Source organism: Fundulus heteroclitus, chromosome 23, assembly GCF_011125445.2.
Source record: "Fundulus heteroclitus isolate FHET01 chromosome 23, MU-UCD_Fhet_4.1, whole genome shotgun sequence".
Lineage (NCBI taxonomy): Eukaryota > Metazoa > Chordata > Actinopteri > Cyprinodontiformes > Fundulidae > Fundulus > Fundulus heteroclitus.
The window spans coordinates 38,125,890-38,138,371 of record NC_046383.1 but is presented as its reverse complement, the minus strand read 5'-3'; the positions used below and the strand labels follow the sequence as shown (position 1 = coordinate 38,138,371).

General features: G+C 39.9%; 3 long non-coding RNA genes across 3 annotated transcripts; all 3 read right to left on the bottom strand.

The window, feature by feature from the left end:
- Nucleotides 1-6,315: 6,315 nt before the first annotated feature.
- LOC105932159 lies at nucleotides 6,316-7,505 on the bottom strand. Its single transcript, XR_001166556.3, has 3 exons — nucleotides 7,398-7,505; nucleotides 6,708-6,918; nucleotides 6,316-6,582 (listed from the first exon to the last, which is right to left on the bottom strand). It is a non-coding gene; the product is annotated as an uncharacterized LOC105932159 (long non-coding RNA).
- Nucleotides 7,506-7,519: 14 nt separating this feature from the next.
- LOC118557405 lies at nucleotides 7,520-8,661 on the bottom strand. Its single transcript, XR_004927856.1, has 3 exons — nucleotides 8,590-8,661; nucleotides 8,282-8,450; nucleotides 7,520-7,606 (listed from the first exon to the last, which is right to left on the bottom strand). It is a non-coding gene; the product is annotated as an uncharacterized LOC118557405 (long non-coding RNA).
- Nucleotides 8,662-8,663: 2 nt separating this feature from the next.
- On the bottom strand, nucleotides 8,664-11,214 carry LOC118557404. The gene is made up of 3 exons (XR_004927855.1): nucleotides 11,143-11,214; nucleotides 8,916-9,135; nucleotides 8,664-8,741 (listed from the first exon to the last, which is right to left on the bottom strand). It is a non-coding gene; the product is annotated as an uncharacterized LOC118557404 (long non-coding RNA).
- Nucleotides 11,215-12,482: the final 1,268 nt, after the last annotated feature.

Sequence of the window (12,482 nt, the reverse complement as noted above, 5' to 3'; positions counted from 1 at the left end):
TGTTTTTTGATGTTCTTACACTTCAGTCATCTTCCTTTTCACTACCATCTTTTTCCATTTCCCGCCAAAATGACTTCCTGTTGTCATTTGCCTCTGTAACCACCTGTCCAGTCACAACCTAGCCGCTGCGAAACGTCTTCACACCATGTCCATTCATCCTCCTTCCACAGCGAGCAGCAGAGCTAGCCCTGGCCTCCCAGCACTGATCTCTATTTATTCACTGGATTGCTGATTGGCCCAAAAAACTGAAGTCAGTCTCCCCAGCTGTCAATGGGCGAGAAGCGGTGTGCACCCTGGACAGGTTAGCCACAAAACCAACACGGGATAATTCTAGTAAAATGTAATTATTCCAAAACCAGAAAGGGGTTAAATCATCAGGATTTCCACTGTCCCCAGATGATTTAATCATTGTTGTTTGCATAGTCATGAACTAGTAAAGAGTTGGCACTCCTCTTGAATTTTAATTCTTTTCCTTTTTAATACACAGCCCCTAAATTAAATGATATAACTTCCTCTCCAAGCAAAGCGGCAGTACAGCCACGCTGTTCAATCTTCAAAAGAAAATGACTCATTAGGATGTAAATCAGCTCTCCTTGGTATTAATTCAATCTTGTTGTTGCTGTTTACAGTATTAAATTGAAATGCTCTAAATAATACCAAAGAAACTTATAGTGATGAGTCGGTAGACTGTGCTGTAGGTATATATAAGAAAAAAAAACTATCAGTTATGCATACATTACAAAGTAGAAAATGTACACATGCCCAGTAAAAAACTATGGAGCTGAGATCTGGGTGTGCAGTTTGTTCTACAAATGGTAATTAGAGGTATAAGTCATGCTAATAGTCTTTGTAGGCTGAAATCCAATTGAAATACTGTGGTCCATTTTAATCAATAGCCCACAGCTTATCAGTGGTCAGAGGCAGCTAGCAACAGCTGCTTACAGTGATAACAGCAGGTTGGGGAAATGATATAAATGGAGTCTGTTTCAAAAGACCATCAATTTACATTGTAAAGCATGACAAGTTGCTTGTTATTCAATGTTCAGTCTTTGTAATATGGCTGCAACAGATAGAAACATTTCTTTGTTGACAGATCACTTTAACAAGATCACAAAAATTACTTTATGGTTCCAAAAAATGTTACACAATGTCACTTAAGCAAGTGAAAAAGGTTACATAATGTATTTCATATACATTTTCAATGAATCGTCTGTACATTTTGATCATCCAGAGAGACATTGCACTTGCACAGATTTCCATGTTTGTCTTCTGGTTTCCTAATCTGAGCACTATTTTACTGTAATGGTTCTGTCATGTGTGTGCAGTGGCTTTTCTTTGAGTAGCAGTTGCCCACCTGTGAGCGTGGCTGGGCAGGCTTCAGCTCTCACACCTTTCTGAATTTTCCCCTCATCAGCCTGCTGTGGACAAAATAAGTTAACTAATAAGCACTGCTTGCCTGATGATTTGTGTCATTGGAAGAGCCCAACCTCCTGGCAGTAATCTCTTTGTGTTTCTCACCCTATGTGTATTACTCTATATGTCTTCTAGGTCTCCCTGGTTGGTTATGCAAGCATTGGTTTCCAAGGAGATAATTTAGCTATTTAAGTTATTTATTTTTTTAGCAAGGAACACTTCTAAAACATTCTCTTTTAGGGTATCAAGGAACAGAACAATCATTCTTGTTTGCTAAATTGAATGCTATGTTGTTTTTTCCCAAATTCCTTTCAAATGGCCTATGACTTGACTCATACAATTTGGATTTCCTTTCACAAGTGTCTCACGAGAGTTTTCTGAAATTTATCCAGAGAGAAATGGTGAAGTTGGGACAGGTGTGTAGGTCTGCTCCTGGTGGGATGTGCCCAGAACACCTCTCCAGGGAGGCGTCCAGGAGGCATCCTGACCAGATGCCCGAGCCACCTCACCTGGCTCCTCTCGATGTGGAGGAGCAGTGGCTCTACTCTGAGTCCTCCCCGGATGACTGAGCTCCTCACCCTATCTCTAAGGGAGAGCCCAGACACACTACGGAGACAACTCATTTCAGCCGCTTGTATCCGGGATCTCGTTCTTTCGGTCACGACCCAAAGCTCATGACCATAGATGAGGGTAGGAACGTAGATCGACCGGTAAATCGAGAGCTTCGCCTTTTGGCTTAGCTCTCTCTTCACCAGAATGGATCGGTACAGCGCCCGCTTTAGTGCAGACACAGCACCAATGCGTCTACTGATCTCCCGATCCATCTTTCCCTCATTCGTGAACGACACCCTAATAAACTTAAACTCCTCCACTAGGGGCAGCACGTCCTACCTGATCCGGAGAAGGCACTCTAGCCTTTTCCGGCTCAAGACCAACCATTATTGGTCATGAAAACAGGAAAACATCATAAACACATGGAAATGGTCACTGGTTGTGAGACCAGTAACAGACATTAAATTTCATCAAGTGAAAACATCAATACGCATTAAAATATGTTGGTCAATGTTCCTGTTATGAGCCCCAGACGTCCTTTCTTCTGCGGCTCTGGTCTCTGGCTCCTCACAAACACTGTTGAGCTTTTTAAAGGAGAAACATTACCAACACAAGCACACTCTCACACCCAGAGGTGTTTGGATCCAGGTGCTTACAGATAAACTTCTATACACATAAACCCTATAGCTACCATTTTTGTTGTCTGCAGGTGTAGAAGCAGACCATGAAGATGTTATATTTTACTCTCTTTTTCTTCTTCTCTATTTTTGTCACCTTCTCTCCCTTTTAATGTTTTGTCTCACCATTTTCCCTTTCTTTTTTCTCTTGTTTCTTTCTATGTCTGTGTCTGCAGAATTTGAAATAATCCCAAAACAATGTCTAATAAAGTATTTTTAAATGCTTATCAAGTGGAGCACTGTAGCAAAAGCAGTAATGCTCCACTTGTGAAAGTATATCTGTCGGGCTCTCTATGACACTCAGACAGCAATTCTGAGTGCTACACTGGCAGACGGACATATTAAAAATATCAGGTGTTCTAATCATTTTCATTGCTGTCCATGGTGGGGCAGGTGTGTGTGTGTGTGTGTGTGTGTGTGTGTGTGTGTGTGTGTGTGTGTATGTGCACCTCTCTAACCATCAGGCCCTCTGTGGGTGAGCTGAGGTGAGTAGGTGAGTAATAGGATCAAGCCCCTGTGGTGAATACAGTTTTTCTTTATTAGATTTCTTTTCCTCCATTTCTTTGGTTATTTATTCATAAATGGCTCCATCAACCTAGTCCACAGGTGTCAAACTCAAGGCCCGCGGGCCAAATCTGGCCCTTCAAGGTAAATTATCCGGCCCTCGAGAGCCAAAAAAAAAGGCATATATCCTTTTATAGTGTATAAAGTGGCTAAATCTGTGCCTCCTGTAAGTGTAACCTACCCTAATATCAACTTTTTTTTGCAGATAAACTGTATAAACTGGGCCTAAGAGTGCTACTTTTATGTTACTGTGCATTGTTTATACAACTGTGTGAACTGGAATGAAATTATGAAATAAAAAGTATCGTCTCTACACATGCAAGTGGCCCTTTTAATGACTTCATGATGCCAAAGTGGCCCCATATAGAAATTAGTTTGACACGGCCTAGTCCCTGCCCTGTAACGAGCGAGTTGCCAGTTCAAAGCCCTGCTCCAACCATTCCAGTTGTGTCCTTGGGCAAATACTTCAGTTGTTTTGCCTGCTGCGGGTGGTCAGAGGGTCTGGTGGCACTATATGTATAGCAGCTTAGCTTGTCAGTCTGCCCCAGGGCAGCTGTGAATACAAATGCAGCTTACCACTATCAGTGTGTTAATGTGTGCGTGGGTGGGTGAATGATTTTAGTGTAAAGCACTTTGGGGTCATCAGGACTTGATAAAATGCCATACAAGTGATTCTATTTTATTTTACTTTATTATTATGTATTTACAGTATATTTTTGTCTTCCTTTGTTATTTAGTTTTTTTCTCATTCCCTCTTCCTGTGCTCCGCTCCCTCGGTTGGGCTGGCGGATTCTCCCTGGGGGTCACGGTGGCTTGATGGGCACTGTTGCAGCAATCCTGGACCTAGCTGGCTGTAGAGGTTCCTCCATCTTTTCCTTAGTGTTAGTATTTATTTACATGTCTTCACACAATATAGTTTTTTTTGCATTAGGTTGTTTACTATTATGGGTGCACACATTTAGTAAACACCTTTTTGTTTATTTCAATCATTATTTCTCTGTTTTGCTGAGTTTGAAGGACTGGCTGGGGGAGAGGACTGGTTGAAACGCAAACCAGGAAATGGAACAAACCATCAGGCTGCTGGAAGCAGGGGACTTGATGTTAAAGAATCTACCTCTCTCTCTAATAACAGCATAACTGTCTTGTTTTATAGTTGTGTTGTAGTCAACATATGTTGGTTTGAATTAGTTATTTATGTTGATGTATTGTTGTCTTTGTCTCATCTCCAACCCCTCCTCGTTTGTGTAGGCTAGCCTTTGTGTATAAATCCCCTGTGTGTCCATTGTGGTAGGTCAGGTTTTTTTTTTAGATTTGATGTTAGAAGTCTTCTATGAACAACTTTTGGAAAAATAAATAGAAAATCCTTTTTTATATATGTCTTTGTCCTTGTGCCTTACTGGTCGGACCTTCACAGTGGCTTTTATCCCTGCTACCCTTTGGTGAGGAAAGGGAGAGACTTCTCTTGCCATTCAGCTTGTTCATTCGGCCCGTGTCCTCCCACACTTGCATATCCCATCACCCCTCTCCTTTTTTCTTTTGGGGGGGGGGGGATTTCTCCCTTTGCTGCACACCGACAGTAGTTGGCCCTCAGCTTTAATCACACATTGGTCACCTTACCAAACCACACTCTTACACCACACACAGTGAAGGTGGGGGCTCTGCGTAGTTCACTGTTCCTGGCATTGCCTGACACTGAGCCTCCTGTTGGGGGGGGGGGGTGGAGGAGCTCCCCCTGCCTGCCAATTGTGGGGCAATTGACATAATATCTGCCAATAAATCCTTCATTGTTCCACCATGGGAAAATTTGGAATGAAGAATTAAGGGATACACCACTTTCCCCTTTATGCTGTCTGCCGTGGCGTTTCCATGAGGCATGATGGTTTTGTAGGCTACAGGGCTGCGGTAGCTGTACCACTTGGATGTTTCTGGCCAGGAGCGTGCCTGCTCTGCACCACTGAGGGGTGGGTGGGGTGGTTCCCCTCCAATATTTTCTTAGCAAGTGAGTGAGTGATATGGGTGGAACTGGGGCTTGGCGTCTGGTCTGCTCATGTGATTCCTGGCTGAGGGAGGTTTGGGGGACTAGCCTTTCTTTGCTGCTTTGTGAGCCCAGGATCACAACCAGATGGAACAGCAAGGAGGCAAACAGGTGCACAAATGAGGCATTGCATGCAGAAATCCAGGGAGCAGTAGCAGTAAAGTTTAGCCAGAACAGGAGGTAACTTCTGCAGAAGACGACAAAAGAGATCACCCATACGGAAAAAAAATGGAAAAAACATATATGAATTTACCACTACCTCAGTAGTAAATATTTATATAAGGATAATATGTGCAATATATGGTTTACTCCTGAAAGTGGCCCCTTTTGCATTTTTCTCATACAACTATATTATGAGAAACAAGTATCCATAAAGTGAACATTGTGTATGACATTTATAGGTAATGTGCATGATAAACTGTATTTTCTTTAAATGTTACATGTAATGTTCGTAGTTTTTAATTATATGTTCCATTTTAAAATGTGTATGCTTTTTATATGTAAATCAACCCAATAATATATTTTTTTTGTTTGAAATGTGTATTCAATGTAAAAGTAATCTATGATGATTTTCTATGAATCTTATATGTTCCATGTAATGTTTGTAGTTTTTAATCATATGTTGCAGTTTAAAAAGTGTATAACTTTCATATGTAAATCAACACAAATATATATGTTTTTTGTTTGTAGTGTGTATTTAATGTAAAAGGAATCTATGATATCTTTCTATGTTTCTTAGATGTTCTATGTAATGTTTGTCATTTTTAATTATATGTTACAGTTCAAAATGTATATGCATTTTATATGTAAATCAAAACAATTTATAAGTTTTTTGTTTGAAGTGTGTAATTACTGTAAAAGAAATGTATGATGTCTTTCTATGTTTTTTACATGTCAACCAATTTACAATTACTGTCACTATAAAAAAAACATAGTTTTTCTTTTTGACTTCTGTACACAATTCTGTAAACTTTTAAACTGCTAGAGCAGACATGGTTAACATGCAATTATTAATTCCTGCCATGTAGTGGTATATGTCAATATAGATCTGTAACATGGAAAAAATAGGCCTAGACGTTTCACAGATGTAAACATTCAGCTTTTTTATTAAGTGAAAAACAAACAGGTATACAAACTACAGTAGCTGTATTACTTTAGATTACAATAAACATGCCAATCTCACTAACATGCCCTCAACACTAATTAATTTGGCTCCAAAGGCAGACGTTTAACTGTGAGGTGTGGAGGTTTTACTTTTAGACCTGAGCTCGGTAATCTTGGCATTGATCGTGGTTCCAATGATGGACAGTGGAGACCCTGGAAACCTCTCAAGAGTTGCACCTACACATGAAACAAACACAGAAAAATGCAAACATGTACTATAGTAGGCTTTTGTCAGGAAATACAGAATAGTGCACTGAATTGTGAATATGAACATAAAAGCTTTCATAAAGCTGAAAACCTACTGTAAATGGCATCCAATTTATTTTTGTCCAGTGGTAGACGAGTATCTCCTCCACTTCTTTTGGTCCCACGAAGATTGCTCACCAGTAATATTTCCAATGGGAAGACGGCAGTGAGGAGATGCCTCACAAACACAGTGGCTGAATTTGAATTGAGGGCATAGGCCCATGCTAGTTTGTCAATCATGACTCCAGTCCCAGGATGAATCTCCACCTGTTTAGATAAGGACACAAGGAGAGCATTAAAACTGGAATATGTTTTGTCATCTCAGCATATGTGAAGCAATATTCCAGATTAAAAGCATTCTAGGGTCTATTTGAACATGGGAACGAGTAAAAGGATGGAAGCATTCACAGCACTTTAGCTTGCAATTAACACTCTATGGACAGATCGTAGGATGCATTCAGTCACAATTTAACCAAGGCTCAATATAGAATGATACTTCATCAGTTTTATCAAGAGGATCCCTACACAAAATATGAGCGTCAAAAACATTGTAAGTGTACACAAAGTCAATTTAAAAAGAATGTTTATGAAGACTATGTTCAAATGGACCCTAGAATGATTCTTTCCCAGAATATTGCTTTAAGAGACAGTATAAAGGGTTAGACATACTCATTGCAAGGATGTCTCACATACAGTACACCTATTTTCTATCTTAAGTATTTATGTATTCTTTGAAAATAGATTACCTTAGATGGCTGGGAGACAGTTGGTGATGGAATGGGGGGAGATGCAGATGTGGCTGTAGAGAGACTAGAACTTGGGGACTTATCAGGGGTGGGTCCTGAACTGGATGTTGACCGAAGACAACCTTGCAAGGTCAGCCTTGGTGTGGTAGTCTTAGTAGGTGTAATAGAATCCATTATTTTTTTCATGCCATATAGGAGTCCTGGCACATCTAGTTGCAGAACAAGACAGGAACAGAACAGAAACAGTTGTTATCACTCCACAAGCTAGCCTACAGTATAGTCACAATACTTCCTACAGTTATTTAGACAAAATCTGTATCTGTGTAGTTGTTAGGGCTGGGCGATATGGACCAAAAGTCATATCCCGATATATTTAGGTTGAATATCGATATACGATATATATCCCGATATTTTTTCCGCAAAGTTAGAGCTGTAAAATGAAATGTTCAGTCAAATATGTTATTGAAAACTCACTACTCAAATATCAATAAAATGTAAACATAAAACTGGAGCGCCTTTTTGGAAACAAAGCTCCATAAGGTGCACATTTAAATAAAAAAATATCTTAAATAAAAATAGCCTATAAAATAAAATAGGTCAATCTTTTTCTGAAATAAATATATTTCTATGAGAAAAGTAGTGTGCAGTTCCACAGCAGTGCAGAGAGGGGAGCAGTGCAAAGAGCTCCGGTCAGCGGCTTGCGTGGAGAGAGGATCACGGCGCTAATTTGAACTATATCGATATATGTGATATGGTCTAATCCCTTATCGCATTTTAAAATATCTAGATATATCATTTATATCGATATATCGCCCAGCCCTAGTAGTTGTCTAATGGCTCAATATGAATATGACTCAACTACAGTTCATAAGAAGCAGTGATACCTTGAAGAACCATTTCCTTCCATTTGGCGTTCTCTTCTTTAAGGTCCTTTACCTCCTGCTTTAACTCCACCAGTGTCTTTCTCAGGTCATGATTGTCAACTGAATGAGGCTGGCCAGGTACATATGTCTTAAGGAACTCTTCTGCAGGGTCCGCCCTCACCTTTGACTTCTGGTTGGGAATTGATAGCAATACTTGGTTACCCATAATGTACTGTAGAACTAAATCAGCAGTGTTCAATTTACATATTACCACTGGAAAATATGATAATTACATATACTACTGTAAGATAAAAGTAAATGAATGTCACCTTAAGTTTCTTTGGCTCAGTCTCAATATCAGTGGAATCATCTGAATCGCCCCTATATTTTGAGGGGGCCACAGACACCCTTTTGGTCAGCTGTGGTCTTTCCACCTCTTGCAGCAGAGAGTTTAATTTACAGGTGTTTTCAAAGCGGGTACCTAGAGAATAGAGTTTGTCAAACACCATAGTTCTTTTCAAACAACTAAGTACTTTAGTCTATGGCAATTATAGTTCATACAGATAAAAATATTGTTTATGATTGGATGCTAACCAATGCCTTTGAAGTGAGTGTTAATAGTGAGTTAAATAGGACAATTAAGGTCATAACCTACCACTAACAAAAAGCACATCTCCTTTATAGTGAGGCCACCCTCCCTTTGGCTTCTTTCCGTGGCGCCACTCAATAAAGGCTGAGTAGGGGGAAATTGGATTTCCATCTTGGTCCATTTTGGAATCATCATAACTCCTTATAGCATCAGTTTTCACATCACTGAACTTCCCTGAATCTTCCCCTTCAATCCACTGTACCACAGCAAACTTTCTCTCCATATTCTTAAAAGATTCAAAGTAAATATATGCATTGTTAGCAATCAGCATAACACCAGGTATAGGCCTAAATGTGAGGAAGTCAAACACCATTCTTCTGCCACAGGACACTTTAGATACTAATTTTAAGATACATCTCGACAGTGTAGCCTACCGGTGTTATGCCGAAAAGTGCCTGCCGAGATATGCATCCCCTGTCGCGGGAGCGCGCCTCAATCTGTACAACTGAATATCGACGATTAAAACGGACCAATGCAGTTACTTGCTCTTAAGTTAATGATATCAAAACGTTTCAATATACATCTTGTGAGAAAAAAATGTTATTTGGACGATTCATTTAAAAAATTACGTGTTTTATGAACAACATTAAATCCAAAGTTTTTATCCGAAGTACGACTGATTTATTTGTTGTGGTCTCTTGTCATTCACATACAACAATAAACCGTGAGAGCCGACGTGAGTTTTGAAACTGCAAAGCTTTGTCTTAAGCGGAAGATCAAACGTGCATCTACAGAGCACAGCGTTCATAGAGCAAAAGCTATGGTGCATTCAGGAGCATGGGACATTTCAAACTTACAAGCAAAGAGGCATAAAACGCAATAGAACTTAACTCATACAATAATGTATTTATCCAGAAACAGTGTGGGCTTTCATACAATACTGAATTCTCTATAATTGTATTCCTAATATTTTTTGATTATGCACATCTGCTAGCTTTTTATTCTGAAAAATCTGTAAAATCACAGCAGCAAATTATCAAAGTTTTACAAAAGCCTGTTTATAAGCTCCAAATGAGGCTTTAGACCATACAGCGACAATTGCGCAGTCATTGTTTTATAAGGCAGAATTTACATTTGCTGACCCTTGTTCTTTAACTACAGATGGATAAACAGGAATACAGTCATACAAGTGTCAACTCCTCTGAGACAGCAGGGGATGCGTTTTTAGGCAAGGGGCTGCCGAAAACCGCATCCCCCTACGTTTTTAATCTAAAAATTGTTCCAAACACATGAAATTCACACTGGTAGCTCAGAGCACATGGCTAAACACGTAGAAAATGTTAAATCAGCTACAAGTGTATATTTCTATGAAAAAGAAGGGGATGCATTTTTCTGCAAAGGCTGCCGAAAAATGCATCCCCCTATGTTTTTAACCTAAAAATTGTCACACACACATGAAATTCATACTGGCAGCTCAGAACAGATGTGTAAACATGTGGAAAATGTTAAATCAACTACAAGTGTATATTAAAGTAAAGCAGCAGGGGATGGATTTTTCGCCAACGAGCTGCCTTGCTGCAGATCCATCATATAGTAATTAGTCAAGGCCAATAACTGTAAGCAAAACCATATCTAGCTATCCAACCGACCTACCAATTTAGCCACACCTACACTGTAGTTATTTTATTTAAAGCCAAATAAAGTTACGTAAATGAAAAAAGGAGCAAATAAATTCTACATAAATAAACAAATCAATAAATGTCTACCCCTTTTTATATTGACAAGTTTTAGGCACATTTTAAACTAGATATCCAAGTACAAAATTAGAATTATGTAAAACTGTGTAATGGAGCTCACACAATCGGAATCAGTGCTGTTTAATACATTGTAATTAAGTAACGGCATTTTTGTTCTCCTTTCTGTCATTGTTAAGATACATGTTTAGCCATGTGTTCTGAGCTACCAGTGTGAATTTCATGTGTTTGGAACAATTTTTAGATTAAAAACGTAGGGGGGTGCGTAATTCTGTAAAGGAATCGTCCAAATAACATTTTTTTCCCCACAAGAGGTATATTGAAACGTTTTGAGATCATTAACTTAAGAGCAAGTAACTGCGTTGGTCCGTTTTCCTCGTCGATATTCAGTGGTACAGATTGAGGCGCGCTCCCGCGACAGGGGATGGCATGCACTTTTCAGCATAACACCGTCTTCTGTAAACGAGGGAATAAAAATAGCTACACGAATGCACAACTATTTGAAGCCAAAACACTCAAATACTGGGTAATTCACTTACTTCTGGTCGATGCAATCCTTGAATTCTGTGGCTGACGTGACGACAACGGCTGGTATCAGTCCTCAATAGACCCTTTTCACATGACGTCACTGTGAAAAGGGTCTATTCAAAAGTTTAGCCAGATCTCGTAAAATTTTGCGAGATCTGGAGTCGCGCCTTTTTCTTTGCATCCCGCAGTTTCATTCTTTTCTTACCCGCTGTCGTTGTTCTTGACCTACCGGGTTTGAATGATAAGACTAGGGCAGTATACAGTAATTGGAAAAGATAAATGATGAAAAGAAAACACACTTCTCAGGAGAAAGAAAACGAGTGGCTGAGGAAGAATGTTCCTAAACGTACTCTGAGCAGATGGAAAAGAAGGTTTGTGGCCTACAACCATTTTCTGATGCAGTTTTCTTTCGGCAGCATCTTAATTAATTAATTAGTCCGTACCTGTTTATTTCTTAATTCGAAATAAATTAATTGATTAGTTGTTTAATTTTTAAGTAATTTTAGTAATCAGGGGTGGTTTTTTGGCGGACTTCCTGTTTGCGGTAAGGCGAATTGTGTCACTTCCTGTTGTCGCTGTGAGAACTGCAGTGTGTTGCTCCAGGCTCTCTCGCTTCTATCTTTAAACCTCTTTGCTGTAACATCTGTTTCCAAAACATAAGCACTTTTAAAACATTTTCTCTGACTGCACATCACGTTTGAGAACTCCCTGTGTTTCACACGGTTTACTTTTTGGCGTGGTAAGAAGGCGCTAGCTTAGCGTTAGCCTAGCTTTAGCCAAGCCTCAACCTCATAATGGCTTCTCCGTCTTTGACTAAAGGCCCATTCATACCTCACGTAAAAGACGGATACGGATACGTGTGGAGTGTTTCATACGTTCTAACCGTCGATTTCGTCCGTACTTTGACACGAAAATTGGGAGCTTACGCTTACGGACTCAACGGATCAATACGGAGCAATACTACCGGAAACGGTGGGGGCGCTATTGAGTTTGTAGTACAAAATGTCAACAAAACCACGAAGAAGGTTGTAATTCTGGGCTTTAAACAATGGCGGGATTCGAGGAACAACTTGCGGAGCTTGTCCGCAACTACCCACACATATGATGTGTCGTGTCCGGGGCACAGGGACAAACAAAAAGTTTACTTAAGGAGCAAATACAACAAAATCACGTCTTGGACCGTCGCCATGTTTGATCAGTGACGAATCATTGGCGCCCAGCACTGCCACCTAGAGGAAATATTGGTTATTGCGCACCTCAACGGACGGAGGTATGAAGGAGTCAACGGATAGAACGTACGGACAGAAATACGGACGTGTAGGCCAAACGTAGGGTATGAATGGGCCTTAAG